We start from the raw sequence: 21,445 nt of genomic DNA on the forward strand, positions 1-21,445 counted from the left end.
ATGACAGAACCAGATTCCAAACACAGCACAACGACATGCCAGACACATTGTAAACACCTGTTGGATATGCTGCAAACAGGTGTCAGAAACACTGAAACCAGCTAAGGAGTATGTAAGAATGGGGGCCAGAAATGCCACAAGCACCTGTCTTACAAGCCAGAGCCATGAGCCCAAAAAGCAGGAAAGACCTACTGGACACACCAAAATAACCTGCCGGTGACACCAGAACCACTTGGCGGACACCGAGGAATCACCTGCTGGGCATGCCCGAAGCACCTCACAGACGTGCCAGAACCACGTGCCGGCCATGCTGGAACCAGCTCCTGGACAGACCAGAAGCACCTGCCGGACACGCCGGAACCACTTGCCGAGCATGCAGGAACCACCTGCTCGACACGCAGGACCCACCTGCTGGACATGCCAAAATCACGTTCCGGCGATGCCAAAACTACTTGGTGGACACTCCAGAATCAACTTCCGGGCATGCCGGAACCACGTCATGGACAGACTGCAAACACCTGCCGGACCTGCCTGAACCACCTGCCGAGCACGCCGGAAAACCTGCTCGACACGCCAGAACCACCTGCCGGACACACCAAAAACACCTCCTGGTATGCCAGAATCACTTGCCGGACACTCCGGAATCACCTGTTGGGCATTCCGGAACTACCTCTCAGACGTGCCAGAACCACGTGAAACAGACACCGGATGCACCTTCTGAGCACGCCGGAACCTCCTACTCGACTCGCCAGGACCAACTGCCGGAGACACCAGAATCACCTGCCGGCTAGGCCAGAACCACATGGAGGACTCTATGGAATCACCCGCCGGGCATGCCGGAACCACCTATCAGACGTGCCTGAAGCACATGCTGGACACACCGGAACCACCTACTGGACAGACCGGAACCACCTGCCGGACCCGCCTGAACCACCTGCTGAGCACGCCGAAAAAACCTGCTCGACTCGCTGGAGCCACCTGCTGGACACACCAAAATCACCAGCCGGCTATGCCAGAAGCACTTGCCAGACACTCTGGAATCACCTGCAGGGCACGCCGGAACCAGCTCTCAGACGTGCCAGGATCCACATGCCGCAGACTCCGGAATCACCTGCCGGTCATGCCACAACCACCCCTCTGACGTGCCACAACCACGTGCCGGAGAGACAGGAGGCACCTGGCGAGCTCGCCGGAACCACCTGCTGGACACGCCAGCACCACCTGCCTGACACGCCAAAATCACGTGCCAGCTATGCCAAAACCACTTGGTGGACACTCCAGAATCACCTTCCAGGCATGGCGGAAGCACCTCTCCGAGGTGCCAGAACCACGTGGCGGACAGTCCAGAATCACCTGCTGGGCATGCGGGAACCACCTCTCAGACGTACTAGAACCACGTGTGGCACACGCAGTAACTCACTGCCGGACAGGCCGAAACCACCTGCAGGAAATGCCAGAATCACCTGCCGAGAACGCCGGAACCACCTGAACAGCTCGCCAGAAACACCTGCCGGACATGCCAACATCACCTGCCGGACACGCCAAAATCACCTGCCGGCTATGCCAAACTACTTGGCGGACACCCCAGAACCACCTGCAGGACAGGCCAGAACCACCTGCTGTACCCCCCGGAACCACGTCCCGGACAGACAGGAACAACCTGCCAGAAACACGTGAACGACCAGCCCAGCTCGCCGGGACCACCTGCTCGAATCACCGGAACCACCTGCTGGACGTGCCAAAATCACCTGCCAGCTACGCCAGAACCACGTTGGGGACAGTCTGGGATCCCCTGCCAGGCATGCCAGAGCCAACTCTCAGACATGGCAGAACCATGTGCGGGACACGCCGAAAACACCTATAGGAAAGACTGGAACCACCTGCCAAAAACGCCTGAACCACCTGCTGAGCCCGCCAGAACCACAAGCTCGACTTGCTGGAAGCACCAGCCCAACACGCCCAAATCGCCAGCCGGCTACGCCAGAACCACTTGTTGGATACTCCGGAATCACCTGCCGGGCATGCCGGAACCACCTCTCAGACAGGCCAAACCATGTGCCAAAGACACCGGAAGCACCTCCCGCGCAGATGGGACCACCTGCTCAACTCGCCTGAACCACTTGTTGGACACGCCAAAATCACCTGCCGGTTACGCCAGAACCACTTGGCAGACTCTCTGGAATCACATGCTGGGCATGCCAGAACCACTTCTCCTACGTGCCAGAACCACGTGCCTTACACGCTGGAACCACCTCCCGGACAGACGGGCACCACCTGCCGGACATGCCTGAACCACCTGCCAAGCACGCCGGAACCACCTGCAGGACATGCCAAAATCACCTGCGGGCTATGCCAGAACAACTTGGAGGACTCTCCGGGATCAGCTGCCGGACATGCCAGAACCAGCTCTCGGACACACCAGAACCACGTGCCGGAGACGCCGGAAGCACCTGCCTAGCATGCCGCAGCAAACTGCTCGATTCGCCAGAAACACCTGCCGGACACGCCAAAATCACCTGCCGCGCATGGGGGAACCACCTCTCAGACATGCCAGAAGCACGTTCCGGACACGCCAGAAACACCTACCAGACAGACTGGAACCACCTGCCGAGCATGCCGGATCCACCTGCTCGACTCGCCGGAACCACCTACCTGACATGCCAAAATCACCTGCCGGCTATGCCAGAACCACTTGGAGGACACTCCGGAATCATCTGCTAGACATGCCGGAACCAGCTCTCAGACACACCAGAACCATGTGCCAGAGATGCCGGAAGCACCTGCCGAGCATGCCGGAGCAACCTGCTCGACTCGCGAGAAACACCTGCCGGACACACCAAAATTACCTGCCGCGTACGCCCTAACCACCTGGCGGACACTCAGGAATCACCTGCCTCGCATGCCGGAATCACCTCTCAGACATGCTGGAAGCAGGTGCCGGACGCACCGGAAACAGCTACCAGACAGACCGGACCCACCTGCCAGACATGCCAGAACCAGCTGCCGAGCACGCCGGAACCACCTGCTCTACTTGCAGGAACCATGTGCCAGACATGCCAAAATGAACTGGGGCTACACCAGAACCACTTACCCGACACTCCGGTATCACCTGCCTGGCATGCAAGAACCACCTCTCAGACGTGCCAGAAGCACGTGCCAGACATGCCGGAACGAACTATCGGGCAGAACGGAACCACCTGCCAGACACGCCGGAGCCACCTGCTCGACTCACCGGTACCACCTGCCGGACCAGCCACACTCAACAGCTGTCTATACAGGAACCACCTGGCAGACAGTCCGGAATCACCTACCGCGCATGCCAGAACCACCTATCAGACGTGCTGGAAGCACGTGCCGGACAGGCCGGAACGACCTACAGGACAGACCGGAACCACATGCCGGAACCGCCTGAACGACCTGCTGAGCACGCCGGAACAACCTAGTCGACTCGCTGGAGCCACCTGCTGGACACACCAACAGCACCAGACGGCAATGCCAGAACCACTTACCAGACACTCTAGAATCACCTGCAGGGCATGCCGGAACCACCTCTCAGAAGTGCCAGAACCACATGTCGGACACTACGGAATCACCTGCCGGGCATGCCGGAACCACCTGTCACATGTGCCAGAAACACGTGCCGGAGATGCCGGAAGCACCTGCCGAGCACGCCAGAACTGCCTGCTCAACTCGCCAGAACCACCTGCTGGACACGCAAAAATCACCTGCTGGCTACGCCACAACCAGTTGGTGAACACTTCCAAATCACCTGCCGGGCTTGCTGGAACCACCTGCCGGTCATGCCAAAATCACCTGCCAACTACGCCAGAACCACTTGGTGGACACTGCAGAAACACCTGTCTGGCCGGCCGGAACCACATCTCAGACGTGCCAGAACCATGTGCATGAGATGCCGGAACCACACCCCGAACAGACGGAACCACCTGCCAGACCTGCTTGAACGACGTGCCTAGCACGCTGGAACCACCTGCTGGACTCGCTGGAACCACCTACCTGACATGCCAAAACCACCTGCCGGGTACGTTAGAACCACTTGGCGGACACTCCGGAATCATCTGCTGGACATGCCGGAACCAGCTCGCAGACACACCAGAACCACGTGCCGGGGACGCCAGAAGCACCCACCGAGCTTGCCGGAGACACCTTCTCAACTCACCAGAAACACCTGCCGGAAATGCCAAAATCACCTGCCGGGTATGCCAGAACCATTGGCGGACACTCCGGAATCACCTGTCCGGCATGCCGGAACCACCTCTCAGACTTGCCAGCACCATGTTCTGGACACGCCGGTACAACATGCCAAGTATGCCGGAACCACCTGATCCACTCACCAGAACCACCTGCTGGACACGCCAAAATCACCTGCTGGCTACGCCAGAACCACTCGGCAGACACTCCGGAATCACCTGCCGGGCCTGCCGGAACCACCTCTCAGAGGTGCCAGAACCACATGCCGGAGACTCCGGAATCACCTGCCAGGCATGCCGGAACCATCTCTCAGATGTGCCACAAGCACATGCCGGAGAGACCGCAAGCACCTGCCGAGCTCACCAGAACCCTCTGCTGGACATGCCGGAACCACCTGCCAGACATGCCAAAATCACTTGCCGGCTACGCCACAACCAGTTGGTGGAAACTTCGGAATCACCTGCAGGGCTGGCTGGAACCACCTGCCGGTCACACCCACATCACCTGTCAGCTCCGCAAGAACCACTTGGCGGACACTCTGGAAACACATGTCGGGCCGGCCGGAACGACCTCTCAGATGTTACAGAACCATGTGCCTGAGCTGCCGGAACCACACCCCAACAGACAGAAACCACCTGCCAGTCCCGCCTGAACCACCTGCCGAGCACGCCGGAACCACCTGCTCGACTAGCCGGAACCACCTACCTGACACGCCAAAATCACCAGCCGGGCATGCTGGAAACCACCTCTCAGAGGTGCCAAACCACATGCCGGAGACTCCGGAATCACCTGATGGGCATGCCGGAACCATCTATCAAACATGCCACAACCACGTGCCGGAGAGACCGGAAGCACCTGCCGAACTCGCCGGAACCACCTGCTGGACATGCCGGAACCACCTACGTGACAGGGCAAAATCGTATGTCGGCTACGCCCAAACCACTTGGTGGACACTCCAGAATCACCTTGCGGTCATCCCAGAACCACATCATGGACAGACTGCAAACACCTACCGAACCTGACTGAACCATCTGCCGAGCTTGCCGGAACCACCTGCCGGTCACGCCAACATCACCTGCCACCTACGCCAGAATCACTTGGCGGACACTCCGGAATCACCTGCCGGGCATGCAGGAACCACCTCTCAGAAGTGCCACAAACACATGCCGGAGACGGCGTAAGCACCTGCCGAGAATGCCTGAAGTTCATGATCCACTCCACAGAACCACCAGACGGACACACCAAAATCACGTGCCGGCTACCCCAGAACCACTTGGCGGACAAGCTGGAATCACGTGAAGCGCATGCCGACACAACCTCTCAGACGTGCCAGAACCTCGTGCCAGACACCCAGAACAACCAGCCGGACACGCCGGAACCACCGGCTCAAGTCGCCGGAACCACCGTGGGACATGCAAAATCACCTGCCGGCTACGACAGAACCATTTGGCGAACACTCCAGAATCACCTGCCGGGCATGCCGGAAACACCTCTCAGACATGCCAGAACCACATGCCAATGACACCGGAAGCACCTGCCGAGCACGCCGGAACCACCTGCTCGACTCACCACAGCCACCTGCCGGACACGCCAAAATCACCTGCCAGGTACGCCAGAACCACTCGGCGGACACTCCGGAATCACCTGTCGGGCATGCCGGAACCACCTCTCAGAGGTGCAAGAACCACATACTGGACACTCCGGAATCACCAGTCGGGCATCCTGGAACCACCTCTCAGACTTGCCAGAACCATGTTCCAGACATGCCAGTACCACCTGCCAAGTATGCTGGAACCACCTTATCCACTCCCAAGAACCACTTGCTGGACACGCCAAAATCACCTGCCGGGTACGCCAGAACCACTCGTCAGACACTCCGCAACCACCTCTAGGACAGACCGGAACCACCTGCCGGACATGCCGGAACCACTGGCTCGACTCTCCGGAACCACCGCCAGACATGCAAAATCACCTGCCGGCCATGCCAGAACCACTTGGCGAACACTCCGGAATCAGCTGTCGGGCATTCCGGAACCACCTCTCACACTTGCCAGAACCATGTTGCGGACACGCCGGTACCACATGCCCAGTATGCCGAAACCACCTGATCCACTCCCCAGAAACACCTGCTGGACACGCCAAAATCACCTGCCAGCTACACCAGAACCACTTGACGGACACTCCAGTAACACCCATTGTGCCGGCCGGAACCACCTCTCAGACGTGCCAGAACCATGTGCCTGAGATGCCAGAACCACACCCTGAACAGACCGAAACCACCTGCCAGACCCGCCTGAAACACCTGCCGAGAACGCCGGAACCACCTGCTCGACTCGCCGGAACCACCTGCCTGACACGCCAAAATCACCTGCCGGCTATGCCAGAACCACTTGTTGGACACTCAGAATCATCTGCCGGTCATGCCAGAACCAGCTCTCAGACACACCAGAACCACGTGCCGTAGACGCCGGAAGCACCTGCTGAGCAGGCCTGAGCCACCTGCTCGACTCGCAAGAAACACCTGCTGGACACGCCAAAATCACCTGCTGGGTAGGCCAGAACCACGTGGTGCACACTCCGGAATCACCTGTTGGTCACGCCGGAACCACCTCTCAGACTTGCCAGAGACATGTTCTGGACACGCCGGTACCACCTGCCGAGTATGCCAGAACCACCTGATCCACTCCACAGAACCGCCTGCAGGACACGCCAAAATCACGTGCTGGCTATGCCAGAACCACTTGGCGGACACTCCAGTATCACCTGCCGGGCATGCCAGCACAACCTCTCAGAAGTCCCAGAAGCACGTGCTGGACAGGCTGGAACCATCTCCCGGACAGACTGGAACCACAGGAAACACTCGCCGGAACCACCTGCTTGATTCACCGGTCCCACCTGACGGACATGCCAAAATCATCTGCCAACTACGCCAGAACCTCTTGGCGGACACTGCGGAAACACCTGTCGGGCCGGCCGGAATAACATCTCAGACGAGCCAGAACCATGTGCATGAGATGCCGGAACCACACCCCGAAGAGACGGAAACCACCTGCCAGACCCACCTGTACCACCTGCCGAGCACGCCGGAATGACCTGATCGACTCGCCGGAACCACCGACCTGACACGCCAAAATCACCTGCCGGGTATGCCAGAACCACTTGGCCTACACTCGGGAATCATCTGCCGGACATGCGGGAACCAGCTCTCAGACACACCAGAACCACGTGCCGGAGACGCCGCAAGCACCTGCCGAGCATGCTGGAGCCACCTGCTCGACTCGACAGAAACAACAGCCAGACATGCCAAAATCACCTGCCCGCTACACCAGAACCACTTGGGGGACAAGCCGGAATCACGTGAAGGGCATGCCGGCACAACGTCTCAAACGTGCCAGAATCATGTGCCAGAAAGGCCAGAACCACATGCCTAGTACACCGGAAGCACCTGATCCACTCCCCAGAACCACCTGCCAGACACGCCCAAATCACATGCCGGCCACGCCAGTACCACTTGGCAGACTCTCTGCAATCACCTGCTGGGCATGGCGGAGCCAACTCTCAGATGTGCCGCAACCACGTACCAGACACGCCAGAACCACCTCACGGAGAGACAGAAATGACCTGCCGGACCCGACTGAACCACCAGCCGAGCCTGCCAGAATCACCAGCTTCACTCGCCAGAAGCACCTACCGGACACGCCAAAATCACCTGCCAGCTATGCCAGAACCACTTGTCGGACTCTCCGGGATCACGTGGTGGGCATGCTGGAACCATGTTTCAGACGTGCCGGAACCAAATGCCGGACATGCCTGAACCACCTGCCGACCAGGCTGGAACCCCCAGCCGAACATGCCAAAATCACCTGCTGGTTATGACAGAATCACTTGGAGGAATCTCCGGGATCACCGGCCGGGCATGCCAGAACCACCTCTGAGACTTACCAGAAGCACATGCCATACACGCTGGAACCACCTCTCAGACATGCCAGAACCACATGCCAATGACACCAGAAGGACCTGTGGAGCACTCCGCAACCAACTCCAGGACATAAGGAACCACCTACTGGACACGCCAGGACCACCTGCTTGACTCGGCAGAACCACGTGCCGGACACGCCAAAATCACCAGCCGGCTACGCCACAACCACTTGTCGGACACTCCGGAATCAGTTGTTGGGCATGGTGGAACCACCTCTGAGAGGTACCACAAACACATGCCAGAGACGGCGGAAGCACCTGCCGAGAATGCCTGAAGTTCCTGCTCCACTCCACAGAACCGCCTGATGGACACGCCAAAATCTCCTGCCGGCTATGCCACAACCAGTTGGTGAACAATTCGGAATCACCTGCCGGGCTTGCTGGAACAACCTGCCGGTCACCCCAACATCACCTGCCAGCTACGGCAGAACCACTTGGCGGACACTCCAGAAACACCTGTCGGGCCGGCCGGAACCACGTCTCAGACGTGCCAGAACCATGTGCCTGAGATGCCGGAACCAAACCATGAACAGACCGAAACCATCTGCCACACCCGCCTGAACCACCTGCCGAGCACGCCGGGACCACCTGCTCGACTCGCCGGAACCACCTACCTGACACGCCAAAATCACCTGCCGGCTATGCCAGAACCACTTGGCGAACACTCCGGAATCACCTGCCGGGCATGCCGGAACCACCTCTCAGACATGCCAGAACCACATCCCAATGACACTGGAAGGACCTGCCGAGCATGCCGGAACGACCTGCTCGACTCGCCAGAACCCCCTGCCGGACACGCCAAAATCACCTGCCGAGTATGCCAGAACCACTTGGCAGACACTCCAGGATCACCTGCTGGGCATGCGAGCACAACCTCTCAGAAGTGCCAGAAGCACGTGAGGGCCAGGCCGGAACCATCTCCCGGACAGACCGGAACCACAGGAAACACTCGCCGGAGCAACCTGCCGGACACGCCAAAATCACCTGCCCGCTACACCAGAACCACTTGGCGGACATGCCGGAATCACGCGAAGGGCATGCCGACACAACCTCTCAGACGTGCCAGAACCTCGTGCCGGACACCCCAGAACAACCTGCCGGACACACCGGAACCCTTGCCGGACACGCCGGAACCACCAGCTCGACTCGCCGGAACCACCGCTGGACATGCAAAATCACCTGTCAGCTACGCCAGAACCACTTGGCGGACACTGCGGAAACACCTGTCGGGCCGGGCGGAAGCACCTCTCAGACGTTCCAGAACCATGTGCCTGAGATGCCTGAAGCACACCCCAACAAATGGAAACCACCTGCCAGACCTGCCTGAACCACCTGCCGAGCACGCCGGAACCACCTGCTCGACTCACCAGAGCCACCTGCCGGACACACCAGAAACACCTGCCGGCTACGCCAGAACCACTCAGCAGACACTCCGTAACCACCTCCAGGACAGACCGGAACCACCTGCCGGACACACCGGCACCACCTGCTTGACTCACCAGCACCACCTGCCGGACACGCCAAAATCACCTGCCGGCTACGCCACAACCACTAGGCAGACACTCCGGAATCACCTGCCGGGCATGCCAGAACCACCTCTCAGAGGTGCCAGAACCACATGCCGGAGACGACGGGATCACCTGCTGGGCATGCCGGAACCATCTCTCAAATGTGCCGCAGCCACGTGCCGGAGAGACCGGAAGCACCTGCCAAACTGGCCGGAACCACCTGCTGGACATGACGGAACCACCTGCGTGACAAGCCAAAATCATATGCCGGCTAAGCCCAAACCCCTTGGTGGACACTCCAGAATCACCTTGCAGACATGCCAGAACCACGTCATGGACAGACTGCAAACACCTACCAAACTTGACTGAACCGCCTGCTGAGATTTCCGGAACCACCTGCCGGTCACGCCAACATCACCTGCCAGCTACACCAGAACAACTTGGCGGACACTCCGTAATCACCTGCCGCGCATGCTGGAACCACCTCTCAGAGGTGCCACAAACACATGCCGGACATGGCGTAAGCACCTCCCAGAAATGCCTGAAGTTCATGATCCACTCCAAAGAACCACCTGCTGGACACGCCAAAGTAACCTGCCGGCTACACCAGAATCACTTGGCGGACACTCCGTAATCACCTGCCGGGCATACCGGAACCACCTGCACGACTCCCCAGAACCACATGCCGGACATGCCAAAATCACCTGCCGGCTACGCCACAACCAGTTGGTGAACACGTCGGAATCACCTGCCGGGATTGCTGGAACCACCTGCCGGTCACGCCAACATCACCTGCCAGCTACGCCAGAAACACTTGGCGGACACTCCAGAAACACCTGCCGGGCCGGCCGCAACCACCTCTCAGACGTGCCAGAACCATGTGCCTGAGATGCCGGAACCACACCCCGAACAGACCGAAACCACCTGCCAGACCGCCTGAACCACCTGCAAAGCACGCTGGAACCACCTGCTCCACTCGCCGGAACCACCTACCTGACACTCCAAAAACACCTGCCGGCTATGCCAGAAGCACTTGGCGAACACTCCGGAATCACCTGCCAGGCATGCCGGAACCACCTCTCAGAAATGCCAGAACCACATGCCAATGACACTGGAAGGACCTGCCGAGCACACAGGAACCACCTGCTCGACTCGCCAGAACCCCCTGCCGGACACGCCAAAATCACCTGCCGGGTACGCCAGAACCACTTGGCAGACGCTCCGGAAACACCTCCAGGAGAGACCGGAATCACCTGCCGGACACGCCGGATCCACCGGCTCGACTCGCAGGAACCACTGCCGGACATGCAAATTCACCTGCCGACTACACCAGAACCACTTGGCGATCACTCCAGAATCACCTGCCAGGCATGCCGGAACCACCTCTCAGACATGCCAGAACCACATGTGAATGGCACCGGAAGCACCTGCCGAGCACGCTGGAAGCACCTGCTTGACTCTCCAGTGCCACCTGCCGGACACACCAGAAACACCTGCTGGCTACGCCGGAACCACTCGGCAGACACTCCGGAACCACCTCCAGGACAGACCGGATCCACCTGCCGGACACGCCGGCACCACCTGCTTGACTCGCCAGAACCACCAGCCGGACACGCCAAAATAACCTGCCGGCTACGCCAAACCACTCGGCAGACACTCTGGAATCACCTGCCAGGCATGCCGGAACCACCTCTCAGAGGTGCCAGAACCACATGTCGGAGACTCCGGAATCACCTGCCGGGCATGCTGGAACCATCTCTCAGACGTGGCACAACCACGTGCCGGAGAGACCGGAAGCACCTGCCGAGCTCGCCGGAACCACCTGCTGGACATGCGGGAACCACCTGCGTGACAGGCCAAAATCATATGTCGGCTATGCCCAAACCACTTGGTGGACACTCCAGAATCACCTTGCGGGCATGACAGAACCACGTCATGGACAGACTGAAAACACCTGCCCAACCTGACAGAACCACCTGCCGAGCTTGCCGGAACCACCTGCTCGACTCACCAGAGCCACCTGCAGGACACGCCAAAATCACCTGCCGGCTACCACACAACCAATTGGTGAACACTTTGGAATCACCTGCCGGGCTTGCTGGAACCACCTGCCGGTCACGCCAACATCACCTGCCAGCTACGCCAGAAACACTTGGCGGACACTCCAGAAACACCTGTAGGGCCGGCCGGAACCATCTCTCTGACGTGCCAGCACCATGTGCCTGAGATGCCGGAACCACACCCCGAACAGACCGAAACCACCTGCCAGACCCGCCTGAACCACCTGCCGAGCACACCGGAACAACCTGCTCGACTCGCCGGAACCACCTACCTGACACGCCATAATCACCTGCCGGGTATGCGAGAACCACTTGGTGGACACTCCGGAATCGTCTGCCGGACATGCCAGAACCAGCTCTCAGACACACCAGAACAACGTGCCGGACACGCCGGAAGCACCTGCTGCGCATGCCTGAGCCACCTGCTCGACTCGCAAGAAACCCCTGCCGGACACGCCAAAATCACCTGCCAGGTACGCCAGAACGACTCGGCGGACAGTCCGGAATCACCTTTCGGGCATGGCGGAACCACCTCTCAGAGGTGCCAAAACCACATCCCGGACACTCCGGAATCACCTGTCGGGCATGCTGGAACCACCTCTCAGACTTGCCAGAACCATGTTCCGGACATGCCGGTACCACCTGCCGAGTATGCCGGAACCACCTTCTCCACTCCTCAGAACCACCACTGGACACGCCATAATCACCTGCCCACTATGCCAGAACCACTTGGCGAACACTCCGGAATCATCTGTCGGGCATGAAGGAACCACCTCTCAGACCTGCCAGAACCACATGCCAATGACACCGGAAGGACCTGCCGAACACGCAGGAACCACCTGCTCGACTCGCCACAACCACCTGCTGGACACGCCAAAATCACGTGCCGGGTACACCAGAACCACTCGGTGGACACTCCGGAATCACCAGTCGGGCTTGCCGGAACCAACTCTCAGACTTGCCAGAACCATGTTCCGGACATGCCAGTACCACCTGCCGAGTATGCCGGAACCACCTTATCCACTCCCCAGAACCACCTGCTGGACAAGCCAAAATCACCTGCCGGCTACACCACAACCACTCGTCAGACACTCCACAACCACCTCTAGGACAGACCGGAACCACCTGCCGGACAGACCAGAACCACCTTCCGGACAGACCGGAACCACTGGAAACACTCGCAGGAACCACCTGCTTGACTCACCGGTCCCACCTGCCGGACACGCCAAAATCACCGGCCCGCTACACCAGAACCACTTGGCGGACAAGCGGGAATCACATGAAGGGCATGCCGACACAACCTCTCAGACGTGCCACAACCTCATGCCAGACACCCCAGAACCACCTGCCGGACACACCGGAACCACATGCCGGACACTCCGGAACCACCGGTTCAAGTCGCCGGAACCACCGCGGGACATGCAAAATCACCTGCCGGCTACGCCAGAACCATTTGGCGAACACTCTGGAATCACCTGCCGGGCATGCCTGAACCACCTCTCAGACATGCCAGAACCACATGCCAATGACACCGGAAGCACCTGCCGAGCACGCCAGAACCACCTGCTCGACTCGCCACAGCCACCTGCCGGACACACCAAAATCACCTGCCGGGTACGCCACAATCAGTTGGTGAACAATTCGGAATCACCTGCCAGGCTGGCTGGAACAACCTGCCGGTCACGCCAACATCACCTGCCAGCTACGCCAGAACCACTAGGCGGACACTACGGAAACTCCTGTCAGGCCGACCGGAAACAACTCTCAGACGAGCCAGAACCATGTGCCTGAGGTGCTGGAACCACACCCCGAACAGACCGAAACCACCTGCCAGATCGGCCTGAACCACCTGCCGAGCATGACGGAACCTCCTGGTTGACTCGCAAGAAACACCTGCCGGACATGCCAAAATCATCTGCTGGGTACGCCAAAACCACTTCGCGGACACTCCAGAATTACCTGCCGGGCATGCCAGCACAACCTTTCAAAAGTGCAAGAAGCACATGCCGGGCAGGCCAGAACCACTCCCACACAGACCAAAACCACCTGTCAAACCCACCTGAACCACCTGCCGAGCACGCCGGAACCACCTCCTCGACTCGCCGGAACCACCTACTTGACACGCCAAAATCACCTGCCGCGTATGCCAGAACCACTTGGTGGACACTCCGGAATCATGTGCCGGACATGCCAGACCCAGCTCTCAGACACACCAGAATCACGTGCCGGACACGCCGGAAGCACCTCTCAGATATGCCAGAACCACGTGCCAATGACCCCGGAAGCACCTGCCGAGCACGCCGGAACCACCTGCTCGACTCGCCAGAACCCCCTGCCGGACACGCAAAAATCACCTGCCGGCTACGCCACAGCCAGTTGGGGAACACTTCGGAATCACCTGTCGGGCTTGCTGGAACCACCTGCCGGTCATGCCAAAATCACCTGCCAACTACGCCAGTACCACTTGGCGGACACTGTGGAAACACCTGTCGGGCCGGCCGGAACCACATATCAGACGTGCCAGAACCATGTGCATGAGATGCTGGAACCACACCCCGAACAGAGGGAAAACACCTGCCAGACCCGTCTGAACAACCTGCCGAGCACGCTGGAGCCACCTGCTCGACTCGCCGGAACCACCTACCTGACATGCCCAAATCACCAGCCGGGTATGCCAGAACCACTTGGTGGACACTGCGGAATCATCTGCCGGACATGCCGGAACCAGCTCTCAGACATACCAGAACCACGTGCCGGAGACGCCGGAAGCACCTGCCGAGCATGCCGGAGCCACCTGCTCGACTCGCCAGAAACACCTGCCGGACATGCCAAAATCACCTGCCGGGTACGCCAGAACCACCTGGCGGACACTCCGAAATGACCTGTCGCACATTCCGGAACCACCTCTCAGACGTGCCGGAAGCACGTGCCGGACACGCCGGAATCACCTACCGGACAGACCGGAACCACCTGCCGAGCACGCCGGAGCCACCTGTTCGACTCGCTGGAACCACCTGACGGACAGGCCAATATCAACTGCTGGCTATGCCAAAACCACCTGGGGTACGGTCCGGAATCACCTGCCAGCCATGGCGGAACCACCTCTCAGACGTACCAGAACCACCTGCCGGAGAAGCTGGAAACACGTCCTGGACAGTCTGGAACCACCTGCCGGCCAAGCCTGAACCACCTGCCAAGCACAACGGAACAACCTGCCAGACACGCCAAAATCACCTGCGTGTTATGCCAGAACCACTTGGAGGACTCTCTGGGATGACCTGCCGGGCATGCCGGAACCACCTCTCAGACGTGCCAGAACCATGTGGCGGACAGTCCGGAATCACCTGTTGGGCATGCGCAACCACCTCTGAGACGTACCAGAACCACATGCCGTGCAGGCTGGAACCACCTACCGGACAGACCGGAATCACCTTTCGGGCATGCCGGAACCACCTGTCAGATGTGCCAGAAACGCGTGCCGGAGACGCCGGAAGCACCTGCCAATCACGTTGGAACCACCTGCTCAACTCGCCTGAACCACCTGCCGGACATGCCAAAATCACCTGCCGACTATGCCAGAACCACTTGGCGAACACTCCGGAATCACTTGCCGGGCATGCAGGAACCACCTGTCAGACATGCCAGAACCCCGTGCCAATGACCCCGGAAGCACCAGCCGAGCACGCCGGAACCACCTGCTCGACTCGCCAGAACCACCTGCCGATCACGCAAAAATCACCTGCCGGCTACGCCACAACCAGTTGGTGAACACTTCGGAATCACCTGCCAGGCTTGCTGGAACCACCTGCCAGTCATGCCAAAATCACCTGCCAACTACGCCAGAACCGCTTGGCGGACACTGCGGAAACACCTGTCGGGCCGGCTGGAACCACATCTCAGACGTGCCAGAAACGTGTTCATGAGATGCTGGAACCACACCCCGAACAGACGGATACCACCTGCCAGAACCGCCTGAACCACCTGCTGAGCACGCCGGAACCACCTGCTCGACTCACCGGTACCACCTCCCTGACACGCCAAAATCACCTGCTGGGTATGCCAGAACCACTTGGCGGACACTCCGGAATCACCTGTCGCGCATGCCGGAACCACCTCTCAGACGTGCCGGAAGCACGTGCCGGACACGCCGGAATCACCTACCGGACAGACCGGAACCACCTGCCGAGCACGCCGGAGCCACCTGTTCGACTCTCTGGAACCACCTGCCGGACAGGCCAATATCAACTGCTGGCTATGCCAGAACCACCTGGGGGACAGTCCGGGATCACCTGCCAGCCATGGCGGAACCACCTCTCAGACGTACCAGAACCACCTGCCAGAGAAGCTGGAAACACGTCCTGGACAGACTGGAACCACGTGACGGCCATGCCTGAACCACCTGCCGACCAGGACAGAACCACCTGTCGGACACGCCAAAATCACCTGCGGGCTACGGCACAACAACTTGGACGACTCTCCGAAATGACCTGCCGGGCATCTTGGAACCACCTCTCAGACGTGCCAGAAGCACGTGGCGGACACTCCGGAATCACCTGTTGGGCATACGCAACCACCTCTGAGTCGTACCAGAACCACGAGCCGTGCACGCCGGAACCACCTACCGGACAGACCGGAATCAACTTTTGGGCATGCCGGAACCACAAGTCAGATGTGCCAGAAACACGTGCCGGAGACGCAGGAAGCACCTGCCGAGCACGTCGCAACCACCTGCTCAACTCGCCTGAACCACCTGCCGGACACGCCAAAATCACCTGCCCGCTACACCAGCACCACTTAGGGGACAAGCCGGAATCACGTGAGGGGCATGCCGGCACAGCCTCTCAGACTGAACCTCGTGCCGGACACCACAGAACCACCTGCCGGACAGACCGGAACCACATGCCGGACACGCCGGAACCACCGGCTCGACCCGTCAGAACGACCGCTGGACATGCAAACTCACCTGCCGGCTGCACCGGAAACACTTGGCGAACACTCCGGAATCACCTGCCGGGCATGCCGGAACCACCTCTCAGATATGTCAGAACCACGTGCCAATGACCCCGGAAGCACCTGCCGAGCACGCCGGAACCACCTGCTCGAATCGCCAGAACCACCTGCCGGACACGCAAAAATCACCTGCCGGCTACGCCACAACCAGTTGGGGAACACTTCGGAATCACCTGCCGGGCTTGCTGGAACCACCTGCCGGTCATGCCAAAATCACCTGCCAACTACGCCAGTACCACTTGGCGGACACTGTGGAAACACCTGTCGGGCCGGCCGGAACCACATCTCAGACGTGCCAGAACCATGTGCATGAGATGCTGGAACCACACCCCGAACAGACGGAAAACACCTGCCAGACCCGTCTGAACAACCTGCCGAGCACGCCGGAGCCACCTGCTCGACTCGCCGGAACCACCTACCTGACATGCCCAAATCACCAGCCGGGTATGCCAGAACCACTTGGTGGACACTCCGGAATCATCGGTCGGACATGCCGGTACCAGCTCTCAGACACACCAGAACCACGTGCCGGAGACGCCGGAAGCACCTGCCGAGCATGCCGGAGCCACATGCTCGACTCGCCAGAAACACCTGCCGGACACGCCAAAATCACCTGCCGGGTACGCCAGAACCACCTGGCGGACACTCCGAAATCACCTGTCGCGCACGCCGGAACCACCTCTCAGAGGTGCCGGAAGCACGTGCCGGACACGCCGGAATCACCTACCGGACAGACCGGAACCACCTGCCGAGCACTCCGGAGCCACCTGTTCGACTCGCTGGAACCACCTGCCGGACAGGCCAATATCAACTGCTGGCTATGCCAGAACCACCTGGGGGACGGTCCGGAATCACCTGCCAGCCATGGCGGAACCACCTCTCAGACCTACCAGAACCACCTGCCGGAGAAGCTGGAAACACGTCCTGGACAGTCTGGAACCACCTGCCGGCCAAGCCTGAACCACCTGCCAAGCACAACGGAACAACCTGCCAGACACGCCAAAATCACCTGCGTGTTATGCCAGAACCACTTGGAGGACTCTCTGGGATGACCTGCCGGGCATGCCGGAACCACCTCTCAGACGTGCCAGAACCATGTGGCGGACAGTCCGGAATCACCTGTTGGGCATGCGCAACCACCTCTGAGACGTACCAGAACCACATGCCGTGCAGGCTGGAACCACCTACCAGACATACCAGAATCACCTTTCGGGCATGCCGGAACCACCTGTCAGATGTGCCAGAAACACGTGCCGGAGACGCCGGAAGCACCTGCCAAGCACGTTGGAACCACTTGCTCAACTCGCCTGAACCACCTGCCGGACACGCAAAAATCACCTGCCGGCTACGCCACAACCAGTTGGGGAACACTTCGGAATCACCTGCCGGGCTTGCTGGAACCACCTGCTTGAATCGCCAGAACCACCTGCCGGACACGCAAAAATCACCTGCCGGCTACGCCACAACCAGTTGGGGAACACTTCGGAATCACCTGCCGGGCTTGCTGGAACCACCTGCCGGTCATGCCAAAATCACCTGCCAACTACGCCAGTAACACTTGGCGGACACTGTGGAAACACCTGTCGGGCCGGCCGGAACCACATCTCAGACGTGCCAGAAACGTGTTCATGAGATGCTGGAACCACACCCCGAACAGACGGATACCACCTGCCAGAACCGCCTGAACCACCTGTTGAGCACGCCGGAAGCACCTGCTCGACTCACCGGTACCACCTCCCTGACACGCCAAAATCACCTGCTGGGTATGCCAGAACCACTTGGCGGACACTCCGGAATCATCCGCCGGACATGCCGGAACCAGCTCTCAGACACACCAGAACCAAGTGCCGGAGACGCCGGAAGCACCTGCCGAGCATGCCGGAGCCACCTGCTCGACTCGCCAGAAACACCTGCCGGAAACGCCAAAATCACCTGCCGGATATGCCAGAACCAGCTGGCGGACACTACGGAATCACCTGCCGCGCATGCCGGAACCACCTCTCAGACGTGCCGGAAGCACGTGCCAGACACGCCGGAAACACCTACCGGACAGACCGGAACCACCTGCCAAGAACGCCGGAGCCACCTGTTCGACTCGCTGGAACCACCTGCCGGACAGGCCAATATCAACTGCTGGCTATGCCAGAACCACCTGGGGGACAGTCCGGGATCACCTGCCAGCCATGGCGGAACCACCTCTCAGACGTACCAGAACCACCTGCCGGAGAAGCTGGAAACACGTCCTGGACAGACTGGAACCACGTGACGGCCATGCCTGAACCACCTGCCGAGCACGGCGGAACCACCTGCCGGACACGCCAAAATCACCTGCGGGCTACGCCAGAACCACTTGGACGACTCTCCGAAATGACCTGCCGGGCATGTTGGAACCACCTCTCAGACGTGCCAGAAGCACGTGGCGGACACTCCGGAATCACCTGTTGGGCATACGCAACCACCTCTGACACGTACCAGAACCACGTGCCGTGCACGCCGGAACCACCTACCGGACAGACCGGAATCAACTTTTGGGCATGCCGGAACCACCAGTCAGATGTGCCAGAAACACGTGCCGGAGACGCCGGAAGCACCTGCCGAGCACGTCGCAACCACCTGCTCAACTCGCCTTAACCACCTGCCGGACACGCCAAAATCACCTGCCCGCTACACCAGCACCAGTTCGGGGACTAGCCGGAATCACGTGAGGGGCATGCCGTCACAGCCTCTCAGACTGAACCTCGTGCCGGACACCACAGAACCACCTGCCGGACAGACCGGAACCACCTGCCGGACACGCCGGACCCACCGGCTCGACCCGCCGGAACGACCGCTGGACATGCAAAATCACCTGCCGGCTGCACCGGAAACACTTGCCGAACACTCCGGAATCACCTGCCGGGCATGACGGAACCACCTCTCAGATATGTCAGAACCACGTGCCAATGACCCCGGATGCACCTGCCGAGCACGCCGGAACCACCTGCTCGAATCGCCAGAACCACCTGCCGGACACGCAAAAATCACCTGCCGGCTACGCCACAACCAGTTGGGGAACACTTCGGAATCACCTGACGGGCTTGCTGGAAGCACCTGCCGGTCATGCCAAAATCACCTGCCAACTACGCCAGTACCACTTGGCGGACACTGTGGAAACACCTGTTCGTGCCGGCCGGAACCACATCTCAGACGTGCCAGAAACATGTGCATGAGATGCTGGAACCACACCCCGAACACACGGAAAACACCTGCCAGACCCGTCTGAACAACCTGCCGAGCACGCCGGAGCCACCTGCTCGACTCGCCGGAACCACCTACCTGACATGCCCAAATCACCAGCCGGGTATGCCAGAACCACTTGGTGGACACTCCGGAATCATCTGCCGGACATGCCGGTACCAGCTCTCAGACACACCAGAACCACGTGCCGGAGACGCCGGAAGCACCTGCCGATCATGCCGGAGCCACCTGCTCGACTCGCCAGAAACACCTGCCGGAAATGCCAAAATCACCTGCCGGGTACGCCAGAACCATCTGGCGGACACTCCGAAATCACCTGTTGCGCATGCCGGAGCCACCTCTCAGACGTGCCGGAAGCACGTGCCGGACACGCCGGAATCACCTTCCGGAAAGACTGCAACCACCTGCCGAGCCCGCCGGAGCCACCTGTTCGAGTCGCTGGAACCACCTGCCGGACAGGCCAATATCAACTGCTGGCTATGCCAGAACCACCTGGGGGACGGTCCGGGATAACCTGCCAGCCATGGCGGAACCACCTCTCAGACGTACCAGAACCACCTGCCGGAGAAGCTGGAAACACGTCCTGGACTGTCTGGAACCACCTGCCGGCCAAGCCTGAACCACCTGCCAAGCACAACGGAACAACCTGCCAGACACGCCAAAATCACCTGCGTGTTATGCCAGAACCACTTGGAGGACTCTCTGGGATGACCTGCCGGGCATGCCGGAACCACGTCTCAGAGGTGCCAGAACCATGTGGCGGACAGTCCGGAATCACCTGTTGGGCATGCGCAACCACCTCTGAGACGTACCAGAACCACATGCCGTGCAGGCTGGAACCACCTACCGGACAGACCGGAATCACCTTTCGGGCATGCCGGAACCACCTGTCAGATGTGCCAGAAACACGTGCCGGAGACGCCGGAAGCACCTGCCAAGCACGTTGGAACCACCTGCTCAACTCGCCTGAAGCACCTGCCGGACATGCCAAAATCACCTGCCGACTATGCCAGAACCACTTGGCGAACACTCCGGAATCACTTGCCGGGCATGCAGGAACCACCTCTCAGACATGCCAGAACCCCGTGCCAATGACCCCGGAAGCACCAGCCGAGCACGCCGGAACCACCTGCTCGACTCGCCAGAACCACCTGCCGATCACGCAAAAATCACCTGCCGGCTACGCCACAACCAGTTGGTGAACACTTTGGAATCACCTGCCAGGCTTGCTGGAACCACCTGCCAGTCATGCCAAAATCACCTGCCAACTACGCCAGAACCGCTTGGCGGAAACTGCGGAAACACCTGTCGGGCCGGCTGGAACCACATCTCACACAAGCCAGAAACGTGTTCATGAGATGCTGGAACCACACCCCGAACAGACGGATACCACCTGCCAGAACCGCCTGAACCACCTGCTGAGCACGCCGGAACCACCTGCTC

The sequence above is a fragment of the Equus caballus genome, chromosome 25 (genome assembly GCF_041296265.1).
Source record: "Equus caballus isolate H_3958 breed thoroughbred chromosome 25, TB-T2T, whole genome shotgun sequence".
In the NCBI taxonomy this organism is placed as follows: Eukaryota; Metazoa; Chordata; class Mammalia; order Perissodactyla; family Equidae; genus Equus; species Equus caballus.